We start from the raw sequence: 20,979 nt of genomic DNA, 5'->3' as shown, positions 1-20,979 counted from the left end.
AGCACTCAGTCCAGCCCACGGATGCCGAGTGGGACTGTGGCCCAGCCCAGCCATGTTTCTCCACCTTTCAAAAGAAGTTAAAATCTGGGTTGTCCTTTTTGTTTAATCGTGGTACAGGCACACAATGTAAAACAGGTGTGCGGGCCAGACTGGGCCCGTGGCCGTCAGTTTGTAGCTATTGTTCCAAGTGCTCCAGAACTCTCCCCACGCATATCGCCATCCAGGATGAAGACCTCCCACTTGCTGGGCTGAAACTGTTTCCAAATGGATGCCTTTGACAGGAGGGGGAGTAATTACACTCTGACATTAATATTTAAACCACAGAGTGAGTGTGCTAATACCATCCCCAAAGGCTTCTGACTTGTTTAAGTTTTATTCTTGTGAGACCAATTATTGTCAGCAGTGAATTCTGCAGGACAGCAGGGTTAGTGCCAGGGAGGAGGAGCGAGGCCGATCCCTAGGGCCTGTGGCTTCCGGGCTGGGCAGAGGTGGCCCGAGGGCCTAGAGGTCTGCAAGGGACAAATGGCTCTGCATGTCCTCCTGACCATCCCCATCACTGGGGCCTTGCTCCTAATATTCCCCCATGAGGGCTGGGGCAGGACCCTTACACGGGGAGAAGGTCACAAGAATCTCTGACCTTTGACCCTTTGGCTCAACCTCACAGGAGAGCCCCCAACTCATCTGGGGGAGACTTCAAGGGGGAAATTGGAGTTTTGTGCTTTCTGGGCTTGTCTGGAGAAAAGGAAATGGGTTTGTGTAGGGTTGTGAGGCATGGGGGGAGCAAAGGGCTGGGGCAGGTGTGTGGTGTAAAGAGGAGACTGACTTCCAGAAATTTCTATCACCGGGTTGGTGGATCACACCGCACGGGTGAAGCGTCTGCATTTGTCACTATGATGGTGGCCAGCAGCCCCCCACCCCGTTGGTGTTGCTGAGCGGCTGTGGCGAGCCAGGAGACCTGTGCAGAAATAGCCACAGACTCCCTATCCCTGTCTGCAGCCAGGTGGGCCTCGAGAAGGGGCTGTGGGTGGGGAGAAGGCAGAGCCGGATGACCCCACGGGCAGGGCCCAGGCTTCTGCCCGGAGAAAGCTGGCATTTTTTGCCCTGGTGGATGGAGGGGCTGAGGGCTGAGTTTTGGAGCCAGGAGGCCCACATCACTCAGCCTCGAGAGATTTAGTTCCCACCTCTGGAAAATGGGGTTATTTGGTGGGGGGGTTCAGGGTTTGACAAAGTTAAGTAAGAAATACAAATACAAATACAAGTAGAGAGGCTTGAGCAGCAGTGAAGCCAAAAAAGCCGGCGTTCAAGCTGCCTGCCACCGAAACCCATACGCAGAGGTGGGGGAGGGGTGTGAATCTTTGCGGCCCCATCTTCACTCAGATGCCGGCAGTCTGAGAAGACAGCGGGTTTGGACCCCAACAGACCGTCTCACATTCCATTTTAAACCAACCTTTTTTTATAAAGAGAAGAAAAGTGTAGCGAGGGGGGTTGGCATTCAAGGGGAAGAAGTGTGGGTAAGGGATCTGGAATTCAGGTAAGAGGTTAATCAGATAAAAGCTGCAGTCGGCAGTTTCTCTAACATCCTTTCATCTGCTGGCCCGTGATTTCTTTATCTGGGCTCGGTGTTCTGGGCGATTTTCTTTATCTGGGCCCCGGGGGCGGTGGACTGTCTCTTCCTGGAACACAGTGGCTCGGATAGCACCGCAGTTGCTGGTGGGCTCTTCCAGAGCACAGAGGTCAACTGCCGTGGCCTCCTGCAGGTCTCCCAGAGGGGCACGTGCCTGCAGCTCCTGAAACAACAGCTTTCCAGGTGCATTAACTACTAGGCTCATTAACTGTTACCTGAAACTAAAATCTGCCAACTCTTGAGTCCCCCCTCAGTAGCAGCTGAGGATGCTTTACTGGGAGCAGAGCAAGTGAATCGGGGCCCTACCCCATCACAGCGCATAAGCCCCCACCCATGCCTGACCCCACGGCTGCCTCCCACAATGCACCAGCAGTCTCTCCAGACCTCCCACTCCCAGCCTGCCCTGCAGACCCGAAGCCTGCGAGTGTTCTCAGTTTATCTCAGGAAAAGAAAGGCCAGCGATAAATTCTCTCAGACAAATGCGCTGGAGAAGCGAACAAGGCTGTAACTCAGCTGGATCCTCCTGGCAGATGGAGGAGGCCTGGGCTGCAGGCCCGGGGTGTGGTGGAGGCTGAGAAACTCAGCGAGACTAATCGGAGAAGGGCCTGAGCCTCCCCTGCTCTGGCTTGGGGACAAAAGTCAGAGCTTCTAGGGATATTCACGTCAGGAAGGACAGTAGAGGGAAAGTCCCCCGCCTGCTCCCCTCAAAGCCAGGGAGAGGCTACTGGAAACCTAGGAGAAACTCAGTCTGACTCAGTCCCTTAGTCCCCCCGCCCCCTCCGTGAAGGGTGCCCTCTGAGCATCGACCGCCGTGGGCAAAGCCCCCTCTTTGGGGGGAAATTAGGCATCTTCAGGGTTAAAAAGCACAAACCCTTTGACCCTGTAGTTCCACTGTAAGAAATCCACTCTCCACAGAGATTCACTGTGCGTCCCAGAGGAACTGGAAACCACGCCCCACCCATGAATGGGGTCCGGGGGATGGGGGGATGGTTAGATAAACAGCGGCTCAGCCATGCAATGTTCACACGAAGTCCAAGGAGGAGCAAGGCAACTCCAACATGTGACTGGGGACTCGTGGCCAAGATCGGCTGAGGGACGGAAGGTACCCAGGGGGTGGGGAGAGCAGGTGCCCTGAGGACCGAGACTGAGTCACAGCAGGACACGTCCCTGGAAGAACCAAACTCCCAGAGACTGAGAGCAGGGTGGTGGTTGCCAGGGCTGGAGCGGGGGGCAAGGGGCGGGAGGTCCTGTTTCATGGGGACAGAGGTCTAGTTTGGGAAGACGAAGACGTTCTGGAGACGGATGCGGCACAGCAGTGTGAATGTACGTAACGCCACTGGACTGGACACTGAAACGTGAACAGCGTGGTCAATTTTACGTTAATGTGGTTTTACATGTTTTTAAAACAAGGGAAGCTGTGTTAGGTTGAAGGGAGGCTTGCTCTCCACTGTCTATGTTCTTTCACACTGCTCACATTTTAAAAAAATTACAGAGGATCTTATTACAAAAAATATAGCTATGCCACGAGGGACCCTCTTCTGCCCGCACTGGTAGAGCTCAGAGCCCCAGCGGCGGGTTTGGCACAGGGCTGTTGCCACGGCTCCCGCAATGCTTGCTGTGTGGGCTGGAGTGGCTCATCTCTGGGCTTCAGTCCGTGTCCCCATCTGTGCAAAGAGGAGCTGCATCTATCCTACCCTCACTGGCTGCAACCCTGGGCTAGCGGCCTCCTGGCTGAGCAGGACGAGGACAGACAGACGGCGGCTGGGCCGGGCAGAGCTGCCCAGGCAGGGCTGAAGAGCTGCCCTTAAATGCTGGGGCTGCCAGCGGCCCTCGGGCGGGTGCTGTAATGAGACAGAGGGGACAGCTCAAGCCATCTGCTACGGCCCCCTTGGTGCTTTATGTGAGAGGCTTCCCCCAGGCTCCTTGGCACTGGGCAGGGCCGCCAGAAGCACACACAGCACTTTTGAGTGAGATGGAAACAAATGCCCTTTCCTCGGACCAGGTGCTACTGGGGCGTGAGTTTCCCCGTCTGTGCAGATGGGACTCCTGGGGACCAGCGAGGCTTCTCCTCCAGCAGGATAAGACTTGCTGCTGAGCAGCGACTGGGTGGAGAGAGTGGGGAGGCCAGATGGCCAGGACAGAGCCATGGACTCCCCTGGGGTGGGGGGAGGCCCAGAGCCTGGGTGGGGGCAGGCAGGAGAAGCAAGGTGGAAGGAGAAGCGGGCAAGACCTGGAGAGAAGCACCCACCGAGGTGGTGAGGGGCCAGCCTGCGAGCCAGGAGGGCCTGGAGTTCAAATCCCCAGCTCTGAGTCAAAGTCACTGCTCCTCTCTGAGCCTCAGTTTCCTCCTCTGTACACTGGCAGCCAACTCACACCTGCCTCTTTGCTTCGGGGACTGAGAATTGCACCAGATGATCAGGCAAACCACCAGCACCTTGCCATCTCCTCGTGGGAGGGCTAGGGAACAGAAGCTATTATTACTACTGTTGCTACTGTTGTCACCTGAGACATAACTCACTGTCTATTTTTGGAGGTGCGTTTAGAGGAAAAGGAAGCAGAGAAGGGAAAAGCTCGGGAGGGGCTGGGAGGAGACGAGGGTGATGACGGGGCAAGGGCAGCAGAGAGGAAGATGAGGGATTTGACTCTGGATTCCAGAGCAGGATCTGAGAAACCGGACACACCCCCACCTCCGTAGATGCCCTCCATTGGTCTCCCCAGCCACACCCCCAAGCCTCCCGCCGAGCTTTCCACACGCACGTTTTGTGCGGGTCTCAGCCTATGAAGAACCGGTGTGGCTGGACCAGCCCTTCAGCAATAACCATCAGGGCACTCGGGAAAGAAACAGGTTTCTTGCTCACAGGTCCTGGAAATCACACCGCACACCTGGGCCGGCACGTGAAGGGCGCAGGTAGAGGAGGGGGAGGGTACACGGACCTGGGGTTCTGCTTTTATTGAGGTGGAGGGTGGGGCCTGAGGTTTCGCAGGCTTGCTCTCTATTGGTGAATTTTTAACACGTGAATGGAAATTTAAAGCGTGAGATGAGCCCTGGCCAGCGTGGCTCTGTTAGTGCTGGTTTGGTTCCCGGGCTGGGCGCATGCAACCCATCCAAACTTCTCCCTTCCTCTCTCTCTAAAAAGCGTCCTCAAAGGAGAATGGGGGGGGGAGGGGAGCATGGGATGAGAAAGCAAACAAGTAGCCCCAAAGATCAGTTATTGAAATCAACTGGGGTCTCTAAACCAAAGGAGTCTCCATAGGGGGAGGTGGCCGGGCTCTTCAGTGGCGAGGACTCTAACCTGGCCATCAAAGTTCGAGTCAGGCGCTTGCATTACAAAGAGAAAACAGTGTGAGGGTTCCCAGGACAGGGCCACCTGCTCACTATTCTCCCAGAAGACTTAACCAGTAGATGGAAACAAGGAGAGAGAGAGAAGAGAGAGTCTTTTCCCTAGGGTTGGACCAGGGCTGGCAGACAGGCTGACGACCGAGCGCGGACATTTTCTTGGGACTTCCTGAGCGTCTGGCTGCCTCTCACCTGTGCTCTTTCCACCTTGATAGCAAGAGAGAGAAAACCAAGGACTGGCTCCAGGCCGAGTGAGGGAAGCGGGGCCGGCCTAACCCTTCAAGCAAAGCGGCTGTGAAGGACGGCAAAGCATGCTCTGGGCGGGTGCCCCAAACCGTCAGCTAGGAGGGCCCTCCTGTTATTTCTCTGAAGCTCTGAGGTCTCAGTGGTTGGGGATGGTGTGTTTTGGGAGGGTGCTGACCAAATTCTTCCAGAAAAAGGGAAGGGTTAAGCTGTGAACTCCTGGCTTCCTTTACTTCTCATAGAGTTGGTGCCCTCGTCATCAGCATTTTACCGACAGGGAGACGGAGGCTAGGAGAAGCTGTCCAGAGGCCCCGGGACTCGAACCCTGGCTGATCTGAGGTGGCCTGTTCTGTTTGTCAATGTACTGCTGGGTCAACAGGGGCTGAGAAGAGCCGGTGACCTCTGTCAGAGCACAGAAGGAGGGTGGGGTCCCCGTACCCCATTCCACAGGTTGTGCTCCCGAGTCCAGAACCAAAGTCACTGCCATATCCCCAGACTACCTGGCCCCACCGCCGCCCCACCCTGGCTGGTCTCCCCTTCTGTGCATTTGCTGATGTAGGACAAGTTCTGACAGAGGAGACAGCAGGCCTTCTGGGCTCTGGTCCTGGCTGCAGCCGTGACTACGGTTAAGCCACGTCCTTTTTCAGGCCTCAGCTTTCTTATGTTCGGAGTGGGGATGTGCCGTTCCCTCAACTGGGTGGGTAAAACTGAGCACCGGAAGTGACCAAAAGATGCCTCCACGCCTCATAAAGGGCCAAGAGACCCAAAGCAGGGGTGTGGGAAGTGGTCACAGAGGAAACACCCCCGCCCCGGCCCCACGCACACACACACACACACACACACACAAAGCTCTGTGGCCCTCAGGGAGCACTTACTCCACACCAGAGATAGGAGCCGGCACACGGAGCGTCCCCAGACAGCTGGGCATTCTGGCTGAGTCTTACGGTGCATTCCACTCTCATCGTGAAGACCCGAGTGACCCCCACCATCCCGGCCCCTGAGGCTGTCGGCATGAGCCTACCTTTCTGGGGAGGTCATGGCAACACTGGAAAAGGAGAGCACTAGGGAGGTGAGCATGTGCAGACGTGGTACGAGAGGTGGGGGGCTCAGCTCCAGTTTATACACAGCAGGCACCGTGGCTGGCTAGCTCACTGCTGCATCTCCTGCACCTAGCATCTCTTGCTAGGGTCTTGGCCTATCTTTGTCTCTTGTCTTTTCCCTCTCCTCCCAGCACCTCCTCATCCCACCCATGTTCCCCACCTGACCCTGGGTCCACCCACCTCCCTGTGTAGTTGGAACAGAGGATGAGGGGTCCACACTTTGCAGGACTCTGACCTCAGCCAGCCTCTCAGGACAGCCGGGCAGTTTGAGCCCTGAGGTGGGGCGAGCTCTGTATCAGGACAGCAACAGCGGGAGCACCAGACGACCTTACCCAGAGCAGCCCGGGCTGCAGAGCTTTAATTTATTTAATCAATTCTGGCCCCCAGGCTGGGGAAGGAAAACGGCAGGATATTAAATCTGTCACTCTTGCCAATCTGTCATAGGGATGCCAGGCCACACTGATTCTCTTCCTCCTGCCCTTATTAACTATCTCCTCTGGGGTCCCAGCGTGGCCCCCTGCCCGGGAGCAGATTGCAGGTGGAAAGGAGGGGTGAGGGGGTGGGGCACAAGGACCTTTCAGGGGACAATTAATGTTTAGAGTGGGGAGGCAGAAACCTGAGGATCATTTGTAATCCGAACTCTCCAGTCCACGGGTAACTCCCCAGAGAGCACAGCCGGGATGGGGCAGGGCTGGAGCTAGAACCCAAGACTCCTGGTGCGTAGGCCGGGGGTCCTTTTATTCACTTAATCAACATATTTGTCTCGCATAACTATTAAGTGGTGATAATATCGATTGCTCCTTGGGCATAGTTTGGGTTCCTGTTACTGCTGCGACAAATCACCACGAGCTTAGTGGCTCAAAACAACGCAAACTTATTACCTTGTAGTCCTGGAGATCAGATGTCCGAAATGGGTGTCTCTGGGCCAAAATGAAGGTGTTAGCGGGGTGTGTTCCATCAGGGAGGGTTAGGGAAGAATCCAACTCGGTGCCTTCTGCAGCTCCTAGAGGCCCCCGCCCGCATTCCTCGGCTGGTGGTCTCCCTCCATGTTCAAAGCCAACAGTGGCCGGTTGAGTCTTTCTCGTATCACTTCACTTTGACATGGACTCTGCTGCCTCCCTCTCGAATTTCTAAGGCCCCTTGTGATTGATGACCTTGGGCCCACATGGATAATCCAAGTGAGTCACCCCACCTCAAGGCCAGCTGGTCAGCCCCTTTAATGTCATCTGCACCCTTGGTCCCCCTTATTCACATGTTCTGGGGAATAGAACGTGGACACCTTTGAGGCCATTGCTCTGCTGACCAAGGGCTGATCAGCAGAGCAGACTGAGCGCTTTATATGCAGCGCCTCCCTTTGTGAGGGGGGGGACCCAAAAACCTGGAATTATCTGCTGGAGGGCAGGCCCCCTGTAGTGCAGGCTTCCTCTGCTAGGTGAGTGTTCTGAGAACACTGTATCAGTGCGCCAGCTGGAGTTGGTGTGAGAGGCTGTGGTCAGCTTCAGTGCATTTTTTTGAAGACTCAGCGTGTTTGCCCATTCCATGATGGGTGATTTATGAGCACCCCTGCCCACACCATGCTGCGTGTTCAGCAGTTTTTGACCAAAGACAGCATGGTCCCCGTGCCCCGCCCTCCCTATTCACCCAATCTCACCCCAAGCAACTTTTTTTGTTTTCCCAAGATGAAAAAAGTCCTCAAAGGGAGCCCTGGCTGGCATAGCTCAGTCGATTGAGCACAGACTGTGAATCAAAGGGTCACAGGTTTGATTCCCAGTCAGGGCACATGCCTGGGTTGTGGGCCAGGTCCCCAGTGTGGGGGGGGGCACATGAGAGGCAACCACAGATTGATGTTTCTCTCTCTCATTCTTTTTCCCTCCCTTCCCCTCTCTAAAAAGTAAATAAATCTCTTTTAAAAAAGAAAAAGGAAAAAGTCCTCAGAGGGAAACGTTTTGCCGACATGGAAGAGGTGAAACAAAAAATGGCAGGAGCACTTAAAAGGCATCCAAATCGATGAGGTCAAAAACTGGTTTGAGCAGTGGAAAGAATGTCTCGATAGGCATATTGCATCCAATGCAGAGCACTTTGAAGGTGCCTGAAGTTTAAACATGTAAGAATAAGTACACAATTTTTCATAAGTGAATTTCAGGTCTTTTTGGGTCCTCCCTCATGTACTTAACACGTGATGTCGTCACTACTAGTTCACCCCATTGTGCAGATGAGAAAACTGAGTCTCAAGGGGATCGAGACTTGCTCGGTAAGTCACTCGGTGGGTCGTTGGTGCAGCTGGGATTCAGACTTGCGTCTACTTGAGCCCAGAGGCCAAACTCTTCCCTGCACTGCCACACTAGGGGTCTCAGATGTGCAGTCGCCTGGGGGCGGGGGGCGGTGGGTAGCCCGGAATCACTTGCGGTGAATCTAGGTAACGTGGGCAAGACCCTGCAAGAGACCAGCCCTTCCCCTGATCCACACAGCAAGGTAAGGAGGCCACGACTTTAAAAAAAAAGGGGGGGGACGTGGACAACCCCCCAGACTTGGGGAGATACGCTCTCTGCTCTGAATCATTGAGCGTCCTGCTCCGCCTCCCTCTCCCCAGCCCACTCTGCCTTATATGATTTATTTGCTCATAAAATTGAAGGCCTTCTCCACCAGCACCATTTTCTACCCAGCCTAGACAAATATTTAGCAGCCAGAGCTTTCATTTCCTTAAATATCAGGGGCCTGGAAGATGAAGAGCCTGCCCCGTGGGTGAGGGTGCAGTGATTTGGGGTGGGGGACAATGGCTAGGATGCTGCTGCCCCTTCCCCTGGGGAAGACCCCATCTCCCTACAACCCTCCAGGCACCCCCCCAAAAAAACTTTCAGGTCTCCCCCCTACTTCGCCGAGGCTGCCAGGAGGGGAGGTTGTTCATGGCAGGGCTCCAGCAACTCCTCACGTGACCACTGCAACATCCCTCCTGTGGCCTTATTCTTTGCAATCAATATGTCCCTGTGTCTAGATTTGGAGGGGGGACCTGTCACATTTTAGCTACATGCTTCTGAGCCCAAATTTTCTCATCACTGATTTTTTTTTTTAAAGTGGGGATAGTAATGGTACCTACCTCCTTTTTCCATGGTGAAGATTCAGTCAGAGAACTCGTGAACCACAGAGGGCTGGCCATCAAATACACTATTAATATGTTAAGTTTGTTGTGGGTGAAACTGTTTCCCCAAAAGATATGTCGAAGTGAGTGGGACCTTTTTGGAACTAGGACCTGTGCGGATATAATCAAGTCAAAACAAAGTCATACTAGATTACAGTGGGTGGGCCCCAGTGCTAGGGGTCTTTGCAAGGAGAGGGAGAACTTGGACAGACATGCACACAAGGAGAGCCACACGAGAAGGGAGCAGGGAGGCACCTACAGGGCAGGGAACGCCAGGGCGGCCGGCGAACGCCAGAAGCCAGGAGAGAGGCACGGACCAGATTCTCCCTCGGAGCCTCGGGAAGGAACCAGCAGCTTGATTTTGGACTTCCGGCCTCCAACACTGTAGGAGAATCGATTTCTCTTGTCTCAAGCCACCCAGTTTCTATGAATCTGGTACCGTGGCCACAGGAAACTAACACACTGTTATTAGGATGCTGCCAACACTTTGAATATGGGCCTTCTGAACACAGTGGTGCTCAGTCAGCTCTGGCTGTTTCTGCTGTGCCTGGTGCTGAGCCTTGGCCTCTGGCACCTCCTCCCTGGCTCCTCGGGCCAGGCCAGCCCCCACCCTCACCCCACAGGCAGGTGACCAGGGCAATTCCTGGCCCCATGCAAAGCCTGCGACACCTCATTACCAGGCAGAACGCAGCGCAATTTCACCCATGGACGGCGCTGAAAGCCAGGCCTTTGCTGGGGTAATGGATGGGCCGGAAGCTACTATGGGTGCCTCCCGCCCCCTCCCGGGCCCAGCAAATCTCTGAAGCGCCCCAAAAGCTGGCACACAGCACGCCTCCCAGCTGAAGCGCACAGATAAACCTCGGCAGCGCGCTGGGCTGCTCGGTCCTGGAGCACACATCAACAGATTAATGGGTCTTTCCGTGGGCAGCGCCTCTCGGTGGCCCCCACTCCCGGCGGGCTGCCGCACTCTGCCTGCCCATCTCCTCCTTCTGCCAAGGCTTTGTTCCCTTCTTCCCTTTGTTTCCTGTTTGCGATAAACGTGATTCATGCCAGCCGGGCCGGGCTCTGTCACCCCGCCCAAGGCCGGCCGTATATCTCAGTGATGAGCCACCGGGGCTGCAGGGCTGGCCTCGGTCACAGGGCCGGGCAGTAAGTGGCTCCCTTGAATGAAGGCAGAGCTGATGCGGGAGCTCCGGGCGGGTAGCAGAGCACCAGGTCTCTGGGAGGCGCCGCTGAGCAGAGGCCACCAAGGGGGACTCAGAGAAGGGCTGCTGGCCAGGCGCTCTCAGATTAACCCCCTCCACCCTGAGAGCTGTAAGTACCGTACTTTCTCACTCCTGAGTTAGTTTTCTAGGGCTGTCCTGACAAAGTGTCCCAAGCCGGGGGCCTTAAAGCAGTGGAGGTTTATGGTGTCACAGTTCTGGACACTGGAAGTGCAATATCAAGAAGTCAGCAGGGCAACACTCTCTCTGAGGGCTCAAGGGAAGGATTCTTCCCGGCCTCTCCCAGCTTCTGGCGGTGGACAGCAGTCCCTGGCGTTCCTAGGCTGTGCCCCTCCCATCACCTCCAACGTTACACAGCCTCTTCCCTTCACGTGTCTGCCTTCACATGGTTCCACTCCCTGTGTCTCTCTCCTTTTCTTACAAGGACACCAGTCATATTAGATTAGGGCCCACCCTACTCCGGTGTGACTTCATCATAATGAATCACATTTGCAATGATTGTGTTTCCAAACAAGGTCACAGTCACTGGTGCTGGGAGTTTGGGCCTCAGCACAGTTTTCAGGGGGGACATGATTCAAGGTAGAACAGCTCCCAGAAGTCAGGCCCCTGCTCCCTCTCTGAATTCATCTCGTCACTCACTGTCCCTCATGCACCCGATGTTCTGCCGTCCCGGGCCACACCTGACTCATGTCTGACCGTTCACCTGCCACACACCCTGTGACTGTCCAGTCGGTGGAGGCCTCCTCCTCATCCATCCAGATTAAGGTTAGCTGTCACCTCTCCTCTCAGAGAGTCCTTCCTGGCCCTCTGCCTCCAGGTTCCCTTGATGCCCGGTGCTTACCTGTGCTGCCGCTCCTGGCCCATGGGGTGGTCTTTACCCATTCGCCATCCCCCCTCAGGCCCTCAGCTTATAGGCTCCCAGTGGGCAGGCCCAAGGTACCGGGGAAATGAATTATTGAATGAAGAATGCTAGCGAGCAGCATTTATTGAGCACTTACTAAGTCCTAATGCTGGGCACTGTCCTAAACCCTTTGCTTATATTCACTCATTTAATCCCCATGATAATCCTAGCCGGTGGGTGCTGTTGTTATCCCCTTTCACAGATTGGCAAACTGAGCTTGGCGTGTTTAAGCAATGGGTCCAAGGGGTAACAATCAATGAACTACAGAGGTGGAGCTTGGGGTCCGGCAGCGTGAACAAGGACCCTGTCCCTGCCTTGAAGGGCCATGCAGCCGAGCAGCAGAGGGAGGTGGACCCCAGGGTCCCGAGGGAGGCCCAGAGCTTCGGTGCTGTGAGAGGCCAAGCCCAGAGCTGTGTCCCTGGTCTGAGGAGGTGCTATTCTTGCAGGCCACCGAGCTGGGGCCCCTTCCTCTTATCACCAGACTGTGAGCCAGCAACCTGGGGGCAGACTGGATTGTGAGTCCCCCTGCACCTCTCCACCCAGTTCTGGCAGAGCCCCGCCCACAGAGGGCAGAGCCGGGCCTCTCCAGGTGTGAGTCCTAACCAGCTTCGTAGTGGGCGTCCTTCGCCATCGCTCCAGAGCTGCTCGGGGATTGGTGGAGGAAAGAGGAAAGCTTGGCCTCGGGGTCAGACCGACTGCTCTTTCGATCTCGGCCCTGCCACTTGTGAGCAGGATGACCCTGGCCCAGCCACCTGAGCTCTCTGGGTTCTTGTTTCCTCACCTGGACAGCGGGAGACAACAAGGAAAGCTGTGACAGACAAGCAGGGAGCCGGTCCAGAGAAGCGGCAGGCCATGGATGGCAGCCATTATGCCTCCCCGGGCCTCTTCCTCCGGTGAGCTCAACGCCACTCGCCACGGGGTGATGGATGCCGCTTCCACTGCATTTGCATTTAACTGACTGACTTAAATTTTAACAATTCTTTTCGAGAAATGAAGCAAAACACAGATAAACAGCCATTTAGAATCATGGCTCCATAAGCCAGGAATTCTCTTTCCGATGCAATCTGTTCAGCAAATTGTTTGCGAAGTGGGAAGGAGAACGGGGCATGCAAACTCCTGGGGTGGGGGCAGGGGGTGAAAGCCCAGCCTCTCCAGATCGGTCCCTTCTCCCCGGAAATGTCAGTGCATGTCCCAGTTTGGGACTACAACATCCGAGTCTCGGTGACCTCCAGTGGGTAGGGTGGGGCAGGGGTTCTCTGCATGCAGGTACTAACGGGGGTGGGCGGAGAGGTGGCCAAGGTGGGGCCAAGGCCTCCGTTTACTGCTGTTAAAATGACCAGTGGATGTCCTCTGGGGATGGCCCCACCATGGGCCTTGGAGACCGCTGGGCTCAGGTTAAGCTATGCCTCTGTCACTTGCTGGCTGTGTGGCTGTGGGCGCATGAGTACCTTGGCCTCCCAGAACCTGGGTCTCTTCATCTGTGAAATGCACGAGAGTCCCGACCTAGCAGCTGGGTGGCAAGGCCTAAGAGAGACGGCATGGCGGCGCTCAGCTTCACGTCTGGCACACAGGAAGGGCGGAGCACACACACGGCGGCCTGGCGCTCAGTACCCGCAGCCACGACACGCAGCCGTGGGCAGGCAGAGAAGAGCCACGAGCTCTGCCCGACAGGCCGGGGGAGTCTCCCCACAGGAGCTGTATGTTCTTCGCTTCCCCTGGGAGACGAAAGCAGGGTCTGGATTAGGAGGCGACAGAGGCCCAGGAGAGAAAGCACAAGTCCCGGAGCCGCCTGCAAGGACTGCATGTGGTGTACACGTGTGTGGGCTTCCTCCCACGGGCTTGTTCCGTGGTGGGTGCTCACTGCCTCAGTGCACGCTGCCCTCACACAAGACATGGCGTGCAGCCATGTTCCACACTGCCAGCGTCTCCCTGCTCCCTCTCACCCTCTGCAGCAGCCGGGGCTGTGTCTACTTGTTGCCGTGCTGCCTCTCGCCTGGGACTGAACGCACAGTGGGTGCTCAGCAAATGCGGACGGAACGGCTCTTGCCTGCCTCCCTCCCAGCAGGTAGAGCACAGCGAGGGGGCGGGCAAGCTAAGAGAGGGCAGCTCCTCCAGGTCCTTGGTACTCAACTTGGTGTGTGAGTGTGATGATTGTGCTCGTGCCCCCTCACCCAGCTCTCTGGGGTCAGTAATGTGACTGCAGCCGCTGTCTCACTAACCTGCCCGCTGACTCCTTGCTGGGGACCGTGGACAGGCCGCTACTGCTGGTCTGCCTCCCTCCCTCCCTTCCCCCCACTCTTCCGGGATGGAGCCAGGCCACACCAACTGTGCAGGGCACCTCTCAGCACCATGGCAGGGCCAATGCTGGGCTCTGAGTGACAGAAGACTGGCAAGTGGAAAGTTGGCCGCTGTGCCCTTAGAAGGAGGTACAGAAGGTGCCAGGACCAGGAGGACCTTGGGGCCCATGATACCATGCCCCCAACACTGGGGATCTGGGAGCCTCATTCAATCACACTGTCCTGAGCATTGGTCTTTGCCAAACCCAAGGCTTGGTACTAGGAGTCCTGATGGTCCCCGATCTCCAGGAGTCACAGTCCCCAGGTGGGAGGCCGATTATCATGGAGATGCATGACACAGGAAGTACTCCTGTCTCCCAGGAAGCCCAGTGGTCCCTACCTGGAGGCATTGTAGCAGGAGGAGCGGGGAGGCCTCAGGGAGAAGTTGACTGGGCCTTGGTAGCTGCATATAATTAGTCCGGGGGAGGCAAAGTGCCCACCAGGTAGTGGGAACAGACTATGCAAAGTGCGGAGGTGTAAAAGGGTATGAAGGTGGGACAAAGTCACCTGCTCCCTTGCCATGTCTTTCTGGCCCCCGTGGGTGTCCCAGCTTCTCCATTTCTCGATCAGGAGGAAGAGAACATGGTTCCAAGGTCCAAGGCCGACTTCTGCCACTAGCGTAGAATTGGAGAGGCTCTCAGAGCTCCTCTAGAGCCCAGGAGAGCAGAACGAGACTCATATCAGCAAACCCGGGAGGGCTGCCTAGGGAGGTGTGCTGAGAAAAGCTCTCAGGTGAACCCACGTGTGGCGCTTCGATGGATTAGCAGCGTCTGCCAGGGGAACACCGTGGGGGGGCAGCCCTGATCTGGTCCAGTCCCCTCCGTTTACACAAGTGGAAGCTGAAGCCCAAGGACACACAGAGCTGAGGAGAGATGCCAGAGCTCCTGTCCCGAGAGCCCAGGGCTCTTTCCATTACACCAGCAACCCTCAAACCTGAGAATTACCCAGAGAAGCAGAGTCTGGGCCCCACCCCCAGAGCTTCTGATTCTGAAATCTGCATTTCTAATGACCTCTCAGGTGCGCTGCTGTTTGGGGACCTCACTTGGAGGTCCCCAAACCTCCAAGATGCTCCACACCAATCTGCTAGGTTGAAAATTGAGGTAAACCCCACTTATGAAAAATGGGGCCAAGCATTCCGTCCCGAGCTCCCAGAATTGTAGTGAAGGGCACATGAGGTCAAGTTTGGGAATGCACTCAGCAGAGTGAAAGCAGAGGCCCTCGACCCTGGCTGCACATTAAGATCACCCGCTGCACGTTTAAAAGTCCTGTTTGAAAAGAAGTTCTTACGTGACGTGGCAGAGGTGTTAGCTACGCTACAGGGGTAATTGTTCTGCAATACACAAGTTCGTCACATCAGCACACTGATCACCTGAAACTTACACAATGGTATTCATCAGTTATATCTCAATCGAGTCCTGCTGCCCAGGCCAGAGCCCAGGCGAATTCAATCAGAATCTCTGGTAGATCCAGGCAGCGGTGTTTTGCAGACCTCACCGGGGGAGGCTAATGAGCGGCCAGCCTGGAGACACAGTGAGGGGCCTGGGCGTCTGCCTGTTAAACAAATGCACAGGTGTTGCCCATACTACCGGTCCACTGACCACACTGGGAGAAGCAAGATCCAGGTGAGAGAGAGCCCGCTGTTATCACCTCTGAGTCTGCGCACCCTTCAAGATACTCAGGAGGCAGAGAAGGGTCCACGCTCAGGTGTGCAGGCCCTCCCTCCCTGTTAGCGGCATTAGCAGCATGCCAGCCCGCACGCTCCATTTCTGTCCTCTCTGCAGTCCTGGCTGGGGGGACTTGAGCACCCTCCAGAGCCCATCGCCCAAGCGCAGCCCCTGTGCACCCCAAGCTGCTTGTCAGGCAGGAGCCAAGCCCACCATCGCCGCCTTCCTCTCCATTCTGGTCCTTGGCGAACGGCCTCAGGTGTGATAGATTTTGTGTTTGCAAACCCAGCCTTCAGGATGGAAGCCGACACCCCCCCACTGTTGCATTCTTTGTGCCCTGCTGTCCTTTTGCCCCCGATTCCTCCTTGCCACTTGCCCACAAGGTATCACAGCCAATTCATGCACTGACTGAACACCTATTGTGTGCAAAGGGGATAACAGTTTGTTCTATGGCCTTGAGGAAGTCTGTTACTTACCCCGACTGAGCAGTGGGTTGGGACCTTGTTTTAGTCACCTTAGTGTCCCTGAGGCCCACCCAGTTCAGTACCTGGTAAGGAGACAGTGTTTACCCAGTATTTGTTAAATAAATGCTGATGGATGGATGAAGTCAGAGCCTCTCAGGGCCTTAGTATCTTTGCCTATTTCATAGAGTGTAATGAGGTGTATCACTATTGGGGGAGGGGCTCAGTTTACAGGTGGATAAACCACGGACCAGATGTACAAGTAGCAAGTCACTGGAGAAAGTTGAACTGGAACCTCCCCTCAGGACAAAAGCACCATTTGCTTCTCAAGGAAGGGAGGCCAGACCAGAAGTGAGGCTGGACCCAGGAGGGGTGGACCGGCAGAAGGCCCAGTGGCCAGAGAGGGACCAAGCCAGCAGCGGCCCCAGCCCTGGCACAGGGAGTGTCCCAGGAGCCAGGTCAGCCACGGGCACCTTTGAGGCTTGTCTCAGCATGCAGAGAAGCCAGGGCAAGGTAGGAGCCTTCCTCCTCTTTCCTGAAATATCTGCTCAGAAAGGCCAGCCAGCAAAAGTGGGCCCTGATGCCAAGCTGGAAGAGGTACACGGGGCCAGGTGCCTGGCTCAGAAGAGTCCAGTCTGGGGTAACCTCGGTCAGCCAGAGGCAGCCCTTTCAAAAGCCATCGTCTCCATGCACCTCTCCCTCTGAGCATCGCTTGTGTTTTCCAGACCCCTGCATGCAGTGGTCTCCTAGCAACAGTGCCTGTGCCGTCCCAGGCCAGTCAAACCCCATATCCTCCTTGGGCGGTGGGAGGAGAGGGCGCTGTGAAGAAACACAGTCATGAAGGGCTCCAGGTCGGTGCCATTGCAGAGACCAGGAAGCTGGGGATATATATCTCACTGTGCTCAGCTCACCCAGGCCAAGCTACCGCCTGGTGCCTGGTGCCACAGGGGCTCCCCGTAGAGGACAGATGTGCAGGCACCTTGGACCTCCTCCCTACCTCCATAACTTTGGACCCCTCCCCACGAGATCCAAAAAATTTATCACTCTAAGCATCACTGGCTCTCAGTATCCAACATTCTGTGATGATAGCATTCCAGTTTTATTTAATCAAGACTCTCAGCTGCAAGTGACAGAAAACCTGTTCCACCTGATCTCAAAGCTGCAGAGTCCAAAAGTAGAATAGGACTTCATGCATAGCCTGATCCAGAAGCTCAAGTCAAGTCTCTCTCTCTCTCTGTCCTCTGGTTCATGGTGAGGTAGGCACATTTTATTCTTGGAATAGACATGGCGGCATGGCGGCTGCTCATAACCTTTCTATCCCCTCAGTTTCAAGTCCTGCAGGACAAATAGGGTCTCTTCCTGGCTTCCTCTAACTCCCTCTATCAGGCCCAACAATTTGCCAAAAACTTCAGGGCTGGATTCCACTGGTCTGGAATGGCCAGGAGCCTATCCCTGAACCTATCACTGTAGCCCTCGAACAATGGGATACTCTGATTGGCTTAGGCCTGGGTCACATGTTCATTGCTGCCATCCAAATCACATGGCCTAAAGGGGAACCGTGGGTCTGTCCTGAAAGTTGGTGAGCTGCCATCAAAACAATGGTGTACAGACTCAGGAAGCAGAAAGAAAAGGTACCCCCACACCAAGGCGGTACTGAGGGATGATCCTATAAGAATTTGACTCAGTGTTTTGAGGAATCTCTAAAGCTCACCTCTCAGAGTTGGGACAATGGGCAGTGCTGGAAAGTGGGGGCAAAGGTCAGTCTCCCCCACTCTGTACGTCTCCAGAGTTAAAAACTACGTGTCCCTTTACTTTCCCTTTCCCTTTGCCTCTGGGAGCCAAGTGTTCTCTTTACATTTCTTCTCTGTTGTTATTTCGCAATGAGCATGGCCAGGTTTTTGGTGGGCAGGTAGAGAGTGAGCTTCAGGCTCCGTGGAAAACAAACACAGTGAAGGGAGCTGGGTGCCCGGGCAGTGGCTTCGGGGGTGGTCAGCTCAGTCTGAATGTGTCAGGGGGAAGGAGAGGCACAAACACAGCACAAAAGACTGAATTATTGATCCCAATTCTTCACTCCTCTGGAGTGGCATTTTACATTCATGCCCTTGCGTGGCTACATGGTAAGCCGAGTCTACTTGACTTTGGCCCAGTGACTTGCTCCGGCCAATGGGATGGGAGCAGATACAATGACAGAAGAGGCCTGAGGGGTGTCACACGGTTGTGTGTGCCCTGCAACACACCTGCCATAGCCAGAAAGAGAAGCAGGTGACTGTGGCCGCTTACGTGATGCCTGGAGCAGATATGTGCTGGCCCACAGCCTAAAGCAGAGCCCCCTGGTCAGCTTCTAGACCTGTGAAAGCACCTGAGTGCTAATGTTAAATGCAACCAAGATTTTGAAGTGCTTTGCGATGCAGCATTATTGTGGCAATAGCTGACTGATAAAAGTGGCAAGGAGGATCAGAGGCTCTGGGTGACCAGGAGAGTGTGGGATCAGCCTTACACCTGGGAAGTTGGGGACTCCACAAAATTTGGAGCTGGGAGTCCAACTTCTAGAGTCTTCTTTAACAAGCTTCGATGGTCCCACTTCTAAAGTGGGAAGAATGAAGTCTGGCCCTGACTTCTGACCTCAGTAGCCAGGTCCTGGAGCAGATGGTCCCCGAGCCCCAGGCTCTGCTGCTGTGTGTGACCTACCCCTGTCCTGCCCCCAGCCCTTGCCTGGGAATTGGCCCCCTGCAAAGGGTCTTCATGCACCTCCACACTCCATGCACCCTCACACAACAGACTTTATATAGAAAACAAGTCAGACTCTGATAGATTCAGAGATAGATGTGTGTGGAGCTGTTCTCGGAGCAAAGAAGAGAGAGAGAGAGCTGAAGACTCCTTGGGGGAAAGAGAGGGAGTGGGATTGGGGGGGTGGCTTCATCATCGAAGCGAGGAGTTGAGCCTGAAGGATGAGTAATGTTTCAGCTGGTGGAGAGAAAAGAAAGAGCATTTCAGGCAGATGGAGTGACGTGAGTAAAGGCGGAGGCGTGACGGAGCCTGGCGTGTGTGAGTGGTGATGGGCCAGCTTTGCAGCTATGGGCTGAGTCGGGCTGCTGGCGGTGGGGAAGGGACTGCCTTTGGGGCTGGATAAAGTCCTTTGAGGGGGAAAGGGCCTTAAGTGCCACACTTGGTGGGGGCTGTGTGCTATATGGACCATGGGGTGGGGGGCGGGCATGAAGCCCTCGGAGCCAAAGACTCTCTTGTGGGGGATAGCTGGAGGCATTGGGGCTTCCCGGATGTCCCTGGGGCTCTCCTGGCTTCCCCCAGCCCCTCATACAATCCCTGGAAGAGAGCGAGGCGGGGATCCAGGACGGCTCCAAGCCCTGGGAGCCCTGCTAAGGGAGCGGTTTGGGAGCGGGAAGATGCAGGGAGTGTGTTGGAGCAGAAGAGGAGTCTTCTGGAAATAAATGACAGAGTGGGAAAGGGTGAGTCTCCAGCTAAGACGAGAGAGGAATGGAGAGGGTGGGGAGGGGAGCTCATCTGGGTCACAGCATCGAGGGCACTGACCGAGCCTCTGATGTGGTTACCAACCCCATCCTCGTACGTCACAGACAGGTGGCTAGAGTGGGGAACCCCTAGGCCTGGCAGTCGGTCAGACCAGAGTTCAAATCTTGGCTCTGCCATTTACTAGCTGTGTGACCTTAGGCTACTGACTTAACCTCTCTCACTCACCTGTTTTGCAAAACAGGGCCTATAACATCCACTTTATAGGATTTTTAAAAAGATTTTATTTATTTATTTATTTTTAGAGAGAAGGAAAGGAGAAAGAGAGGGAGAGAAACATCAAGGTTTGACCACCCCTCATGTGCCCCCTACTGGGAATCTGGCCTGCAACCCAGGCGTGTGCCCTGGCTGGGAATCGAACCAGCGACCCTTTGGTTCCCAGCTTGTGCTCAACCCACTGAGCTACACCAGCCAGGGCCACTTTATAGGTAGGATTTGCGCGTGTGTGCGGAGATTAAATAAGAGGAGCTAGCATTGACTAAGCACTTCTCATGTCTAGACATTGACCTCTATACTCCCCGTGCTCCCTAACCGCTCAGCATAGCCTTGGGAACCAGGTACCACCGCAAACCCCTTTGCAGATGAGGGACCTGAAGCACAGAAAGGTTATGTGAATTGCCCTAAGTCACACAGCTAATAAGTGGCAGAGCCGGGATGTGAACCCAGGTTGTTGGGCTTGTGCTCTGAGCCCGCATACTCTGAGATGATATGAACAATTCACAACATAGGTCACATACAAAACTGCTGGCTATTACTCCCTTGTTATTGAAATCCCACCAAAAAGATTTGGGAGAAAAAACAAATCCTGCGCAGTGAGCTTCAGGGAGCCCGCCACAGACTAGGGGCACAAGTTTCTTCAATTCTCTTGACCCAAAATGAGAGGGAACAGGACAATGACAGTGGCCGATGATTGCCGTGTGTCAGGCACACTGCATAGGCCATCCTCACATCTGGCCCTCGTGGCGAGTCTTGTCTCCATTTTAAAGGTAAAGAAACTGAGACTCAGAGTTGAGGCTCCTGGCCAGCACCCACCCCTGGCCAGTAAGCTACGCACCTACCAATGGACTCAGGTCTGTCTGACTCCAAACTCCATTCTATTGACCACCTGCCCCGCAGGCCCCTTAGGGATTCATGGATAACGATCACAAAATCCTCAGGGGATTAAGGAAGTCCTCCACCCTGGACGATTTTTCCTGATCTTGCAAACAAGGGGTGGGGGAGAGTGAGAAGGAACAGAACAGGGCAATCTGGGTAAAATCAGCATGAAGTTATAAGGAAGAATCAAAAGAAAGCACCCAGCAATCCACCCAAGGCTAAAAGAGAGCAGATCACACCACCTCGGGCCTCGTCGCCCCACAGGGGATGAGGTGCTGATGTCCCCAGCAGAGCCAGGGACAGGAGAGGGCAGACA

The sequence above is a fragment of the Artibeus jamaicensis genome, unplaced genomic scaffold (genome assembly GCF_021234435.1).
Source record: "Artibeus jamaicensis isolate MK-2021 breed Jamaican fruit bat unplaced genomic scaffold, CSHL_Jam_final scaffold_847, whole genome shotgun sequence".
Classification (NCBI taxonomy): domain Eukaryota; kingdom Metazoa; phylum Chordata; class Mammalia; order Chiroptera; family Phyllostomidae; genus Artibeus; species Artibeus jamaicensis.
The sequence above is the reverse complement of the archived record's forward strand: the minus strand, read 5'-3'. Positions refer to the sequence as shown.